This window comes from Canis aureus, chromosome 2, assembly GCF_053574225.1.
Source record: "Canis aureus isolate CA01 chromosome 2, VMU_Caureus_v.1.0, whole genome shotgun sequence".
NCBI lineage: Eukaryota > Metazoa > Chordata > Mammalia > Carnivora > Canidae > Canis > Canis aureus.
Window position 1 is genome coordinate 39,062,306 of NC_135612.1, and position 13,601 is coordinate 39,075,906.

Below are 13,601 nucleotides of genomic sequence, written 5' to 3' on the forward strand. Positions count from 1 at the left end.
TCACCACATTAAGTGAAGTTACCAGCCATCACCCCATGTAATTAGAAAATTCTTTTTTTTTTTTGGAAAGATTTTATTTACTTATTCATGAGAGACACACAGAGAGAGGCAGAGACACAAGAGGCAGAGGCAGAGGGAGAAGCAGGCTTCATGCAGGGAGCCTGATACAGGACTTGATCCTGGGTTTCCAGGATCACGCCCTGGGCTGAAGGCAGATGCTCTACTGCTGAGCCACCCAGGTGCCCCAGAAAATTATTTTTCTTATGATGAGAGCTTTTAAGATCTACTCTTTTAGCAACTTTCAAATATGCAATACAGTGTTATTAACTGTGGTCACCATCCTGTTTATTCCATCTCCAGGACTTATTTTATAAAAGGGGATTTGTACCTTTTGATCTACTTCATGCATTTCACCCACTCCTGCACCCCCCACCTCTGGCATTCTGTTTTCTTCCAGTCTGTTTTCTGTATCTATGAGCTCAGGGTTTTTGTTTGCTTCTTTTTGTTTTTCTTAAATTCCATGTATAAGTAAGATCATATGGTTTTTGTCTTTCTCTGTTTGATTTATTTCACCTAACATGCCATTAGAGTCTACCCATGTTGTTATAAATGGCAGGATTTCTTTTTTTTTTATAGCTGAATAATATTCTACTGTGTATATATATGTGTGTTTTTTTTACCACATTTTCTTTATCCATTCATCTGTCAGTGGGCACTTGGGTGGTCTCCATATCTTGGCTATTGTAAATAATGCTACAATGACAGGGGAGTGCAGATATCTTTTGGAGTTCGTGTTTCCATTTTTGTCAGATAAATACCCAGAAGTGGAATTGCCGGATTGAATGGTAGTTCTATTTTTAATTTTTTGAAGAACTCCCTCACTGTTTTCCACAGTGGCTGCACCACTGTACTTCCCACCAGCAGTACACAAGGGTTCTCTTTCTTCCACATCCTCGCCAACACTTATTATTTCTTATATTTTGGATTCTAGCCCTTTTGACAGGTGTGAGGTGATACCTCGTTGTGGTTCTGAGCTGTTTCCCTGATGATGAGGGCTGTTGGGCATTTCATGTACCTGTGGCCATCTGGATGTTTTTCGTCTAAGATACTTTAGGGACCAGGTAGAGAAAGGCCTCTATCACACTTGGAGCTCACTAGCGTTGAGCCTGGGTGAGCGGATGTGGTGGGATCTTCCCCTGACTGGAGAAGATAGGGCTGTGTGTGTGCTGGCCTGTGGGAGTGTGAGCAGGGGGCAGCGCAGGGCCAAACAGTGCAGTCACAGCACACAGAGGGCCTCAGGCAAGAAGAGATGCCAGCAGGTTACAAAAGTTGGGGCTGCCTCTGACCCTGGGGACAGGCCTGACCCTGTGAGCTCTGCCTTCTAGAACGTGGCCATATTTCTGCTGTGCAGGGGCCCAGTGTCCGTGCGGACCTGCTGGAGGTGGGTGTGACATTGCCAGCACCATGTCACCATGCCCCCCCAACAGGCCAGGCTGTCCTCTGGCAGTGTCTCTGTGCCAGCCCAGCCCTAGGTCATGTCTTCCTGCCACTCACCATTTGTTGTGAGGTGGACAAGGTGGCTAGTTATCAGGACCAGGCCATACCAGCATTGGCCTAGCATGCCAGTGCCCACCGCCATGCCTCCCCACATTCTTTCTGGGGTTGGCAATGAGTGGTGGTGGGCAGTTGCTGGGAGCTATGCGTTATTCCTGGTCAGTTCATGACTGTGGGGATTTATGGGCTGCTAGAGTGTTTACCATTTCCTTGTGAACCTTTCTGGGTGAGCCTTGTGAGTGGCTGAGGGCAGGGAAAGGGTGTGGGGAGGGACATAGTGTCACCTGCTTCCTGCTAGAGAGGGCCATGGCAGCAGATAGAGAGCTGAGGATCCGAGCCTGACACATGGTAGGTTGACTTTTGAATGGAGGGTGCCTGGTTCCCTGGCAGCCACACCTCTGCCCCTGTGGAAGGCCCCTGGGGGAGGTGTGTTGCCAAGAAACTGGCTGTGTTTTTAGCCTCAGGGATGCGCTGTATGTGGCAGCCTGTGGCCCGTAGCAGTTAGTGGGCAGATTGGTTCAAAGCAGTGTTGCAGAGTGATTATGCAGCTTTGGGGACTGGCAGGAGGCTTTCCATACAGAATGCAGAGCCAGGGGTCATGGGGAGTGGGGAGGAGCTAGGGAGGAGCTTTGCTATGCATCCTCTTCTGAATAGCTTCATCAATGTACCCTTTGGGGGGCTCAGTGAATGCCAGTGCCTCTTTCTTCTCCCTAAGGGGCTTAGCAAGTTGGACCCCTTTGACGACCTCTACATTCCTTCTGGGGGCTCCTGGATGAGCCCTGCCCCTCCTGGGCTGTCCTGCACCAAACCCATATGGTAACCCCTGTCCACAGTCAGAAACTTATGGTGGCCCTGTTTGCCTGTGAGGTCACAGTTGCCCCGGAGCCTGGCATTCAGGGCTCAGCATAGTTTTAGTAGTACATTTCATTACTTCCCTTCTGCTGTGGCTGGCGTCTATGGCCCCAACTCAGTGCTCCCATTCAGAGTTCTCTCCCAGTCTGTGTTTACCCTCTTTCTTTAAGGCTCTGTTTGAAGCCCGTGTTCTTGGTTTGCTGGCAGTGGTGGCATCTGTAGTCTGTGGAATGCTGCCTTCCAGAGGCCAGGTGGGCTCCCAGAGGGAGCAGGGGATACGGTTGGTAATTAAAATGGCAGAAACAGGACAGGCTGAGAAGACACTGAAGCTCAGGGATGTGTTTTCCAGTTGGGTTTTGAAGGATGAATAGGAGTTCATCAGTATGTTTCTGGAGGAACAAAAAAGGGAATGATTTGAACACTGGCATGAAAGGGGTGAGGCATGTGGGGCTTGGGGTGTGATGGCGGGGAGACTGAAGCAATGGGTAGAGCTCAGGCCTGGGTGCTCCACTGCTTTGCATACCGTGGTCCAGAGTTGGTGACCGTGTCATGTAATATCATGCGTCTGTGCCCCCCATTGGCGTCCTTGGCTGTAGGTGGGGGCAGGCACAGGTGTGGTTTGGCCTTCATGTTATCTGCACAGACAGTGATGCACTTGTCCATTGGTATCAGAGTGGGCCCATGGGAGGGGGCATAGGGCCCATGCTTGGATTTAGGAGGCCTTCAGCTGGGTGGCCTGTTTCGTGGACGGGGAGCAGGGCAGGAGCCATTGACATTAAACTCGAGGAACTTTCTAAGTCATGGTGTGGTGGGGGGGTGGTCAGTGTCTCCATTTGACCAAGGTGGGGATGGGGCCTGACACCCACTATCTCAGTGCTCCCATCCTCCTCTGAAGTAGGGAAACTGAAGCATGGGTAGGTTCCTTAGTCCTCCCAGGCTGTAAGGGGCAGAGTTAGGGTGTAAGCCAAGATGTCTCTCTGTAGTCCAGCTCCGCACAAAGATCTCAGGTGACACTGCTGTGCAGGCCGCGGGTTGAACCCTAGGTCCCCATGTGTCAGGGAGGAAATGACGTCACTTGCACAGGGGATGGCTTGCACTGTGCACCCACATGTGCGTATGGTTGCCCTTTCTTTGAAAAGGCTCAGTTTAGTCTATTTTGTAGAATTGCCCCCAACGTATGTCACACATGACATTAAGATGAATGACGCAGATGACACCAAGCTCTGTATCTTGTGTTGCATTTTGCGTTTTAGAAAACAAATTGGGAACAGAACCTTAAAAAACGTCCTTCTTTTCGGGTGAGAGTAAGTGAAACCTGCAAACGTGAATGCCACCGGCGTATCTTCCTTCCAAAAGGATCAGAGAAAATTACATTCCTGGCTCTCTTCAGCTGGGGCCTGGCTGCTGGTGGCCTCGAATTGTTAGCTCTCTGTGCTTGCTGACCTTGGGGAATGAATAGGAGGGATCACTCGAAAACTCGGAGAGACTCATGATCTACTTGCAACTCTTTGATTCTGAGAATGTTGGGCTGCTCTGCAGACCCCCAGAGTTCTGATCCCACAGTGTGAGCCGCTTTTAACGTTTTGGTGCAGAGAGCTGTTAGCCTCTTTTTTTTTTTTTTCTTTTTAATGATCGTTCTGTCACCGATCCAGAATACCCATGTGTTCCTAAATGAGAGGCCTGCCTGCAGCCCCTTGACGCCCTGTTTGTGTCTCTCTCGTTTCAGTCTCCGGAAGCCTCAAGCATTGCTGGAGTCCGTGTGGGTGCACCCACCTCTGAGGCCACGACAATCCTGCGGATGGCCAAGAGTCCCCTGGGGCCTGGCGACTCTGAGTGAGTAGGACCTGTGGTTGTCACCATTTGTGTGGGCACCTCAGCTCATGTGCTGTGTGGGAGCTGAGACAACATGTCTCTCTCACTAAAGCTCCAGTGCAACACACTAAATGGTTTTCATTTTACTTTTTTTCAAATTTACCTTCATTTTGTGGAGAAAGATGGGAAGGAGGGCAGGACACCACTAGGGGACAGGTGGCCACACAGACTGTGTTTGCTGGGTTCCTGTCCACTTCCCTGTCAGGCCCGCCAGGTGCCTTTCTGCTGCCCTGGTGTTTTCAGTGGCTCTGTGTTGTCTCCCCAGGTAGCTCCCCTTCCTGTCAGCGTGCGGGTGCGTGGGGGGCATCCAGGTGAGTGGCTCTCTCTGGGAGTCCAGCGGTCAGCACTGGCAGAATGTGGGCAGGATCTCCCCTCCAGACCTATCAATAATAATTACTAAATTGTTCTGCACTCCAGGCCTTTGTTCTGACCCAGCTGGCTGGCCTGAGATGCTGCTCTTATGGGCCGGACCCTCCCCGGGTCAGCAGGTAGGGCAGGGCAGCCTGAGGCTTGGGGACCACTGAGGAAAGTCCTCCTTCCCATCCCTCCCTCTAGTGGATGGGCTGTGACTGAGGCATCATGTGAATCTGCATCTGAGGGTATGTCACCTCTGCCATGTCACCCAGTAGAGAGAGTCACCAGGGCTGCTGTGGCAAAGTACCACAGCCGGGGTTGGGGGGGGGGGGTTTACACACCAGAGGCTTATTCTCTCACAGTCTGGAGGCCGGAGTCCAAAGTCAAGGTGGCGGCAGGATGGGCTCCTCCTGGTGACCGTGAGGGGCTCTGTTCCAGGCCCTGATCCTGTGTCTTTGTCTCTGAATCCAAATTTCCCTTTTTGACAAGGACACTGGTCCTATTGGATGAGGGCCGCTGCCGATGACCCTATCTTAGGACTTGGAAGTTATCTGGGGGGCCATAATTCAACCCGTAGTAAGTCCCCTTCCAGGGCAGGGCCTGTCTCCCAGCTGCCTGTGGGGTCTGGTCAGCGGAGCAGCCCAGCACTCTTGCCAAGGAGTGGGGGCATCGTCAACAGCCTTGTGATCATCCCACACGAGCCCTTTCCCTAGCGGATACCTGAGTGCAGCACACGGCAGGCCATGGCTGAGCTCCCTGCCCACGTCCAGTCCCTCAGTAGCCAGCCTGCCAGGCCTTCCAGCTCCCTGTTCTTATACAGCATCCCCCAAAACCCCCGTTGGCTCCCTCACTGCCCTCCCCCAGAAGCCTTGCTCTGACTAACTTCTCCACCTGATGGTCACTCATCCAGACCCTGTTCCCACTGAGCTGCTCGATGCCAACCCCACTTTATACTGTCTTTCAGGAAACATCGTGACCCACCCCATTCTGTCTCCCTCCTCCTGTCAACCCTGCAGTGCTGCAGCTTCTTCAAGTACTTGTTGAAAACTTAAAAGCCCAAAGAGAACCATTTATTCTGCACATACCTGGATGTGGCACCGTGCTGGGGGAGTGGCACAGATCGACTCCCTGAATGAAGTTCTTACACGCACAGAGCTGGGAAGTGGCAAAGCTGGGGTTTAAAACCACTGGTGCTGCTCCAGAGCCTCAGCCACACCTCCATCACATGCCAGGCTCTGTCCTGGGTGCTGGAGAAACTGAGGCAGCTAGGACCCAGCCCTCTGCACAGGTGTGCTTACATAGCATTCTTGGCCAGGTCCTTTCTGGCTGTGACATGACATATACCACTGCCCTCAGCCCCCTTCACAGCCTTTGGTTCACTTTTTCTTTTTGTTCTTTTTGTTTTTAATTTTTATTTATTTATGATAGTCACACACACACACAGAGAGAGAGAGAGAGAGAGAGAGGCAGAGACACAGGCAGAGGGAGAAGCAGGCTCCATGCACCGGGAGCCCAACGTGAGACTTGATCCCGGGTCTCCAGGATTGCGCCCTAGGCCAAAGGCAGGCGCCAAACCGCTGCGCCACCCAGGGATCCCACTTTTTTTTTTTAATTTTTTTTAATTTATGATAGTCACACACACACACACACACACACACACACACAGAGAGACAGAGTGGTTCACTTTTTCAAGTACTATGTTTATTTTATCAATATAAGTTATATACATATTTTGGGGCACCTGGGTGGCTCAGTGGCTGAGCGTCTACCTTGGGCTCAGGTCGTGGTCCTGGGGTCCCAGGATCGAGTTCCTCATTAGGCTCCCTGCGAGGAGCCTGCTTCTCCCTCTGCTTGTGTCTCTGCCTCTCTGTCTGTGTCTTTCATGAATAAATAAATAAAACCTCAAAAAAAGGCATATTTTTAAGAAGTCAGAAGTTCTATAAGTTTTATGAGAAAAATGGCAGACTCTTGGCTACCACCTTACTGACCTTGTGCAACTCTTGCCCTCTCCTGCTCCCCATAGACCACCACTTGCAGCTTTTAGGTGTTTCTTCTGGGATTTATTGCCATATTTGTAAAGGTTATGTATGTGCTGTTATTTCTGGATTTCCTATTGTGGTAAATATGATTTTAACTCAGAGTTTTCATTCTGTAGGGCTGCTCTATTTAACCAGTATAGTTATTTCATAATTTTGATTTAAATCCTTATAAAATATGTATCAGTCAGGATAGACTAGATCAGGAGATAGTAACAAATATCCCTTAGATGTGAGAAAATTCAGTTTTCTAATTAGCAGTTATAATGTTTATTTGTGTTTCCTCTTCTTTTGTTTTTGAACAATTTCAAGAGAAGATGCAGAGGGGATCCTTGGGTGGCTCAGCGGTTTGGCACCTGCCTTCAGCCCAGGGTGTGATCCTGGGGTCCTGGGATGGAGTCCCACATCAGGCTCCCTGTATGGAGCCTACTTCTCCCTCTACCTATGTCTCTGCCTCTTTCTCTCTCTCTCTCTGTCTCTCATGAATAAAGTTTTTTATTTTTTTATTTTTTTAATTTTTTAAAGAGAAGATGCAGAAATGTGACCCTGTTTCCTAACAACTAGAAGTCAGCCTGGCAATTCTTCAGCTTACTCTGGCTGGCTTCCTACACTCTCTCCCACCAAGATGAGGTCCAGGTCGCCAACACCCAGTGTTGACAAATCCAACACATGATTTTTTGTCATCATCTTGAGTGCCCCACAGCATTTGGATGTTATTTCTCTCTCTTTCTCTCTCTGCCTCTCTCCCCCTCTCAATCTGAGGGGGAAAGCCTCCGGTTTTCACTATTAAGTATGATGTTATCTGCATTTTTAAAAATTGAGGTAAAATTCCCAGAACATGAAGTTAACCATTAATGGTTAATTAACCATTAACCATAAATTACATACTTTATCTTAAAGATGTCTTTACGATAAAGTATGCAATTTAGTAACATTTTTTACCTTCCCAGTGTCATGCATCCATCATTTCTATTGCATTCTGGGACATTTTTGTCATCCCAGAAGGAAACATTCATGCTCATTAAGCAGTCTCTCCCCATTCCTTGTCATCCATCCCCCGACAGCCATCACTCTGCTTTTAGTCACTATGAGTTTACTTATAGTGAATGTTTCCTACAAAATTAGAAATCATACAATATGTGATCTTCTGTGTCACAGCCTAACTATGAAATAACTATTGTTTATAAGCCACACAGTCTGTGGTATTTGTTATAATAGCCCAAAGGACCTTTGATTTGGTATAATGTTTATGAGGCTCATCCAAGTTGTAGCAGGTATTAGAACATCATTCCTTTTTACGACTGAGTACTATTCCATCGCATATTTATATACCATATCACGTCTGTCCACTTGTCCATCTGTGGACGTTTAGGTTGTTTTAGTCATTTAGCTATTGTGAATAATGCTGTTTTAAATGTGTACATATAGATATTTGTCTGAATACTTGTTTCCAGTTATTTTGTGAATATACCTAGGAGTGGAATTGCTGGATCATGTGGTAATTTTTAAGGAACCACCAAACTGTTTTCCACAACTGCTATATTATTTTACATTCTCACAAGCAGTATTTGAGAGTTCCAGTATTTGAGGGGTCTGTGACCAGACCCCACAGGCAGCTCATCCTTACCAACATCTTATCTTTTCTTTTCTTTCTTTTCTTTTCTTTTCTTTTCCTTTCTTTTCTTTTTTCTTTTTCTCTTCTCTTCTTTCTTTCTTTCTTTTTCTTTCTTTCTCTTTTTTTAAAGTTATAGTCAACTATATGAGTGTGAAATGGTATCTTGTGGTTTTGATTTGCATTTCCCTTTGTTAAGCTAAGGATATTCTCCTTGATAACTAATTTGGTGAGTGTTTTTTAAAATTTTTTAAATTAAATTAAAATGTATTATTATTTTTTAAAGTCTTTAAAAATTTTTTCTTAATTCATGAGAAACACAGAGAGAGAGGCAGAGACATAGGCAGAGGGAGAAGCAGGCTCCCTGTGGGGACCCTGGTGTGGGACTTGATCCCAGGACTCTGGGATCATGCCCTGGGCCAAAGGCAGATGCTCAACCACTGAGTCACCCAGGCACCCAGTAGTTTTTTGTTTTTTTTGTTTTTTTAATCAGGAATTGGTGTTGGATTTTATCGGATGCTTTTTCTGCATCAATTAATATGATCATATGTTTTTTCTTCTTTAGTCTGTGTGTGAAGGCTTACAGTAATTGCTTTTTCTTATGTTGAACCAACATTGCATCCCTGGAAGACATCATTTCGTTGTGACATATAATTTTCATACGTTGTTGGATTCTGTTTCCTAATATTTTGCTGAGGATTTTTAAGTGTATGTTCATGAGAGATACTGGTCTTAGTTTTCTTGTAATTATCTGATTTTGGAATTAGGGTCATATTGGCTTCATAAAATAAGTTAGGAAATGTTCCTTTCCTTTCTTTTCCTTTTTTTTTTTCTTTTGAGAGAGAGAGACACAGAGCATGCACACATGTGCATGTGGAAGTGGGGTGGGGGCAGAGGGAGAGGGAAGGAATCTGAAACAGACTCCTCACTCCAGCACGGAGCCTGATGTGGGGCTCGATCTTATGACCCTGAGATCGTGACCTGAGCCAAAATCAAGAGTTGGACACTAACTGATTGAGCCACCCAGGCACCCCATTCCTTCCTTTTTTAATTTCTGAAATAGATTATAGACAATTGGTATCCTATCTTCCTTAAACATTTGATAGAATTCATGAGAGAAGTCATCTGGACCTGGTGATTTTTTGGGAAGGCTATTAAGCATTTCTTTTAATTTTAATTTCTTTTTAATTTCTTTTCTTTAAAAGATTTTATTTATTCATGAGATATACAGAGAGAGAGGCAGAGATACAGGTAGAGGGAAAAGCAGGCTCCCTACAGGGAGCCCAATGTGGGACTCGATCCCAGGACCCCAGGCTCACACCCTGAGCCGAAGGGAGATGCTTAACCACTGAGCCACCCAGGCATCCTGATTTATTTTCTTTTTTTTTTTTTTTTCTGATTTATTTTCTTTACAACAGATATTCAGTTTGTTTTTCTCCTGTGTGAGCTTGGTAGTGTATATCTTTTAAGAAATTGGTACATTTTAGCTTAATTATTGAATTTGGGGGCATAGAGTTCTTGGTAGTATTCTTTTATTATCCCTTTAATGTCCATGGGATCAGTATTTTTTTAAAGGATTTTTTTTAAAGATTTTTATTTATTTATTCATGAGAGACAAACAGAGAGAGAGAGGCAGAGACACAGGTAGAGGGAGAAGCAGGCTCCAGGCAGGGAGCCCGACGTGGGACTCAATCCTGAGTCTCCAGGATCAAGCTCTGGGCTGAAGGCGGCGCTAAACTGCTGAGCCACCTGGGCTGCCCGGGATCAGTATTTTTTTATTTCTGCTATGAGTTAATTTGTGTCTTCTCTCCCCCTGCAAGTTCCTTTGTTGAAGTGCTGCCCCCCAAGGTGATGGTACTGGAGATGGGACCATTGGGAGGTGGTTAGAGCCCTCATGATGGTATTAGTACCCTTCTTAAAGGGGCCTCACAGAGATCTGCCACATGGGGGTACACCAAGAAGTCTGAGCCCCAGAAGGGGACCTGCCCTTGGCCTTGCTGGCATCCTGATCTTGGAGGTGCCCCTAGAACTGGGAGAAATAAAAGTCTGGTTTATGAGCCTGCTAGTTTGTGGCATTTTGTTACAGCTGCCCACAGACTGAGATACTTGGGTGAATGGTCCATGTGAGCTTGAGAAGACTGTGTGTTTTGCTGTAATTAGATAGAATATTCTATAAATGTCAATTAGATGCTGTTGATTGATAGTGCTGTTCAAGTGAACTATCCTTGTTAATTTTCTGCCTCCTTATTATATCGGTTATTGACCGATAACCATTTAGTTGGGAGGATGGTGTAGTCTCCAATTATAATGGTGGATTCATCTCTCTTTTCATTTCTATTGGTTTTTGCCTCCTGTGTTTGAATACTCTGTTATTAGGTACATAGCTGTTTAGGATTATAATACCTTCCTTGTAAAATTTAAATTCAAGTTAGTTAACACATAATGTGGTATTGGTTTTAGGAATAGAATTTAGTGATTCATCACTTACATATAACACTCAGTGCTCATCATAACAAGTGCCCTCCTTATCCCCATCACTAATCTGGTCCATCCCCCACCCACCCTCCTCCAGCAGTCCTCAGTTTGTTCTTTGTAGTTAAGAGTCTCTTATGTTTGCCTCCCTCTCTGTTTTTATCTTATTTTATTTTAGGATTGTAATATCTCCCTAAAGAATTGAATAAAATTATATATCATTATGTAATTGACCCCTCTCTATCCATGATGATTTTCCTTGTTCTAAAGTCTGCTGTGTCTGAAATTAGTATCAGTACTCCAGTTTTCTTTCGATTGGCAGTAGAATGGTGTATCTCTCTCCATTTCTTTACTTTTAATCTGGCAGAGTCTTTGTATTTAAAATGGGTTTCTTGTAGACAGCATTTAGTTGGGTCTGATGTTTTTATCTACTCTGACATAGTTTTTTTTTTTTAAATTTTTTTAAATTTATTTATGATAGTCACACACACAGAGAGAGAGAGGCAGAGACATAGGCAGAGGGAGAAGCAGGCTCCATGCACCAGGAGCCTGATGTGGGATTCGATCCTGGGTCTCCAGGATCACGCCCTGGGCCAAAGGCAGGCGCTTAACCGCTGCGCCACCCAGGGATCCCTCTGACATAGTTTCATGAGGAGTCTGCTGTTACTCTATACTCTTTTCCTCTTTATTTTATTTTTTTAAAATTTTTTATTTATTTATGATAGTCACACACAGAGAGAGAGAGAGGTAGAGACACAGGCAGAGGGAGAAGCAGGCTCCATGCACCGGGAGCCTGACGTGGGACTCGATCCCGGGTCTCCAGGATCGCGCCCTGGGCCAATCGCGCCAAGGCAGGCGCCAAACTGCTACGCTACCCAGGGATCCCTCTTTTCCTCTTTAGATAAAATATTTTCCCACCTCCTTCTTGTTTCCTTCATGATTTTCATTTTCTCTTTGGTTTTCTTCAGCTTGAGTAGATATTTTTTGGTTTTGTGTCAGTTTTTGTTCTCTTTGTTTTCTTTTCTTTTTTTTTTTTTTTAGTATTTATTCTGTTTGGTGTTTTTTGAGCCTCCTGGATCTCTGGTTTGCTGTTAGCAATTTTGGAAAAATTTTGGCCATTATTACCAGAAATATTTTTCCTTCTCCATTATTTATTTTGACTCCTTTTGATATTCCAATTACTTGTATATTACCTCACTTGATACTGTCCCACAATTTTTAGATGCTATACCCAACCCCCATTCTTTTTTTTTTCCTCTTTTGCATTTCAGTTGGTAAAGTTTCTTTCTTTCTTTCTTTCTTTCTTTCTTTCTTTCTTTCTTTCTTTCTTTCTTTCTTTCTTTCTTTCTTTCTTCCTTTTTTAAGATTTATTTATTTATTTATTCATGAGAGACAGAGAGAGAGAGAGAGGCAGAGACACAGGCAGAGGCAGGCTCCATGCAGGGAGCCCGATGTGGGACTTGATCTCAGGACTCCAGGATCATGCCCTGGGCCGAAGGCAGGCTCTAAACTGCTAAGCCACCCAGGTGTCCCCAGTTGGTAAAGTTTCTAATGATCTATCTTCAAGCTCACCAGTTTGGTCCTCAGCTATTTTGAATCGAATATTCTTCATTTTCAAAGGCATTCTTCATTTCTATTACAGGTTCTTTTTTTTTTCTTTAAGATTTTATTCTAGGGAGAGAGGGAGTGTGAGAGTGAGAGCGAACCAGGGGGAGGAGGAGAGGGAGAAGGACAAGTAGACTACCAACTGAACAAGGAACCCAGTGTAAGGGCTTGATCTCAGGAATTCTGAGACCATGACCTGAGCCAAAACCAAGACACTCAACTGACTGAGCCACCCAGGCATTCCTATAGATTCTTTTTTTAAAGAAAATTTCTAGCATCAGGGTGCCTGGGTGGCTTAGTTGGTTAAGTGTCCAACTGTTGATTTTGGCTCACGTCATGACCTCAGGGTTGTGATATCAAGCCCCTCATCGGGCTCTGCTCTGGGCATGGAGCCTGCTTAAGATTCTCTTTCTCCTTTCTCCTTTCCCCTTCTCTCTCTCTCTCTCTTTCTCTTTTTCCCCCTCCCTCTTTTTTAGAAAAGAAATTCTGGCATCTCTTTTTGATTCTTAGACTTTCCATCCTTCTGTTTATATTACTTGTGTTTTTCTCTGTTGTCTATTTTTCCCATTAGAACCCTTAACATATTAATCATTATTATTTTAATTTCCCAGTGTGGTAATTCCAAAATCTGTGTTATATCTGAATCTAGCTATAATGCTTGATTTATCTTTTTTAAATGTGGGTTTTAAAATATATATATTTATATTTATTTATTTATTTAATCTTCAATATGCCTTATAATTTGTTGAAAGCCAGACATATCCTGTTGGAAAAATAACTGAGGTAACAAGCCTTTCATGTGAGGGTTTATGCAAACTTCATTAGGGGCTGGGCCTTATGTCATGTCTCCTGTAGCTGTAGGTGCTGGAGGTGTCAGAATCCTCCTTGGTTTTATCTCCCCATCCTTGACTTTGGTCTTCCCTTGGCACTTCTGGGCAGAGAATCTGCAGTTCTTTTAGCCATCACCCACTGGTGTCCTACTGGAATCTTGTGATGTGGTGGAGAGTGTCAGGTTTAATCCGGTTGGTGGTGAAATGAAATAGAGGGGTCAGGCAAAAGTTGGTTGAGGCAGGCTTTTAATGGACGCGCTCTTGGGCGAGGTTCCACAGCCCCATAAGGCAGTGAAGTGGGGAAGTTGTGCCCAAAGGGAGTACATGCGAGCTTTTTAAGGGGGGAAGGGTAAGGGGTTGTGTCTGTATGCGGTGGTAGGTATTAGGGCATATTACTGGTGGAATCGGTATGGG

At 45.2% G+C, this 13,601-nt stretch overlaps 1 protein-coding gene across 2 annotated transcripts in view; it reads left to right on the forward strand.

The window, feature by feature from the left end:
- The window catches only part of APBA2 (amyloid beta precursor protein binding family A member 2), a 239,136-nt gene that overhangs the window by 47,233 nt on the left and 178,302 nt on the right, over nucleotides 1–13,601 (forward strand). For both annotated transcript variants that reach the window (XM_077869094.1, XM_077869087.1), the window contains exon 2: nucleotides 4,133–4,239. The gene's annotated coding sequence lies outside the window, so the exon portion shown is untranslated. The remainder of the gene's footprint in view (nucleotides 1–4,132; nucleotides 4,240–13,601) is intronic.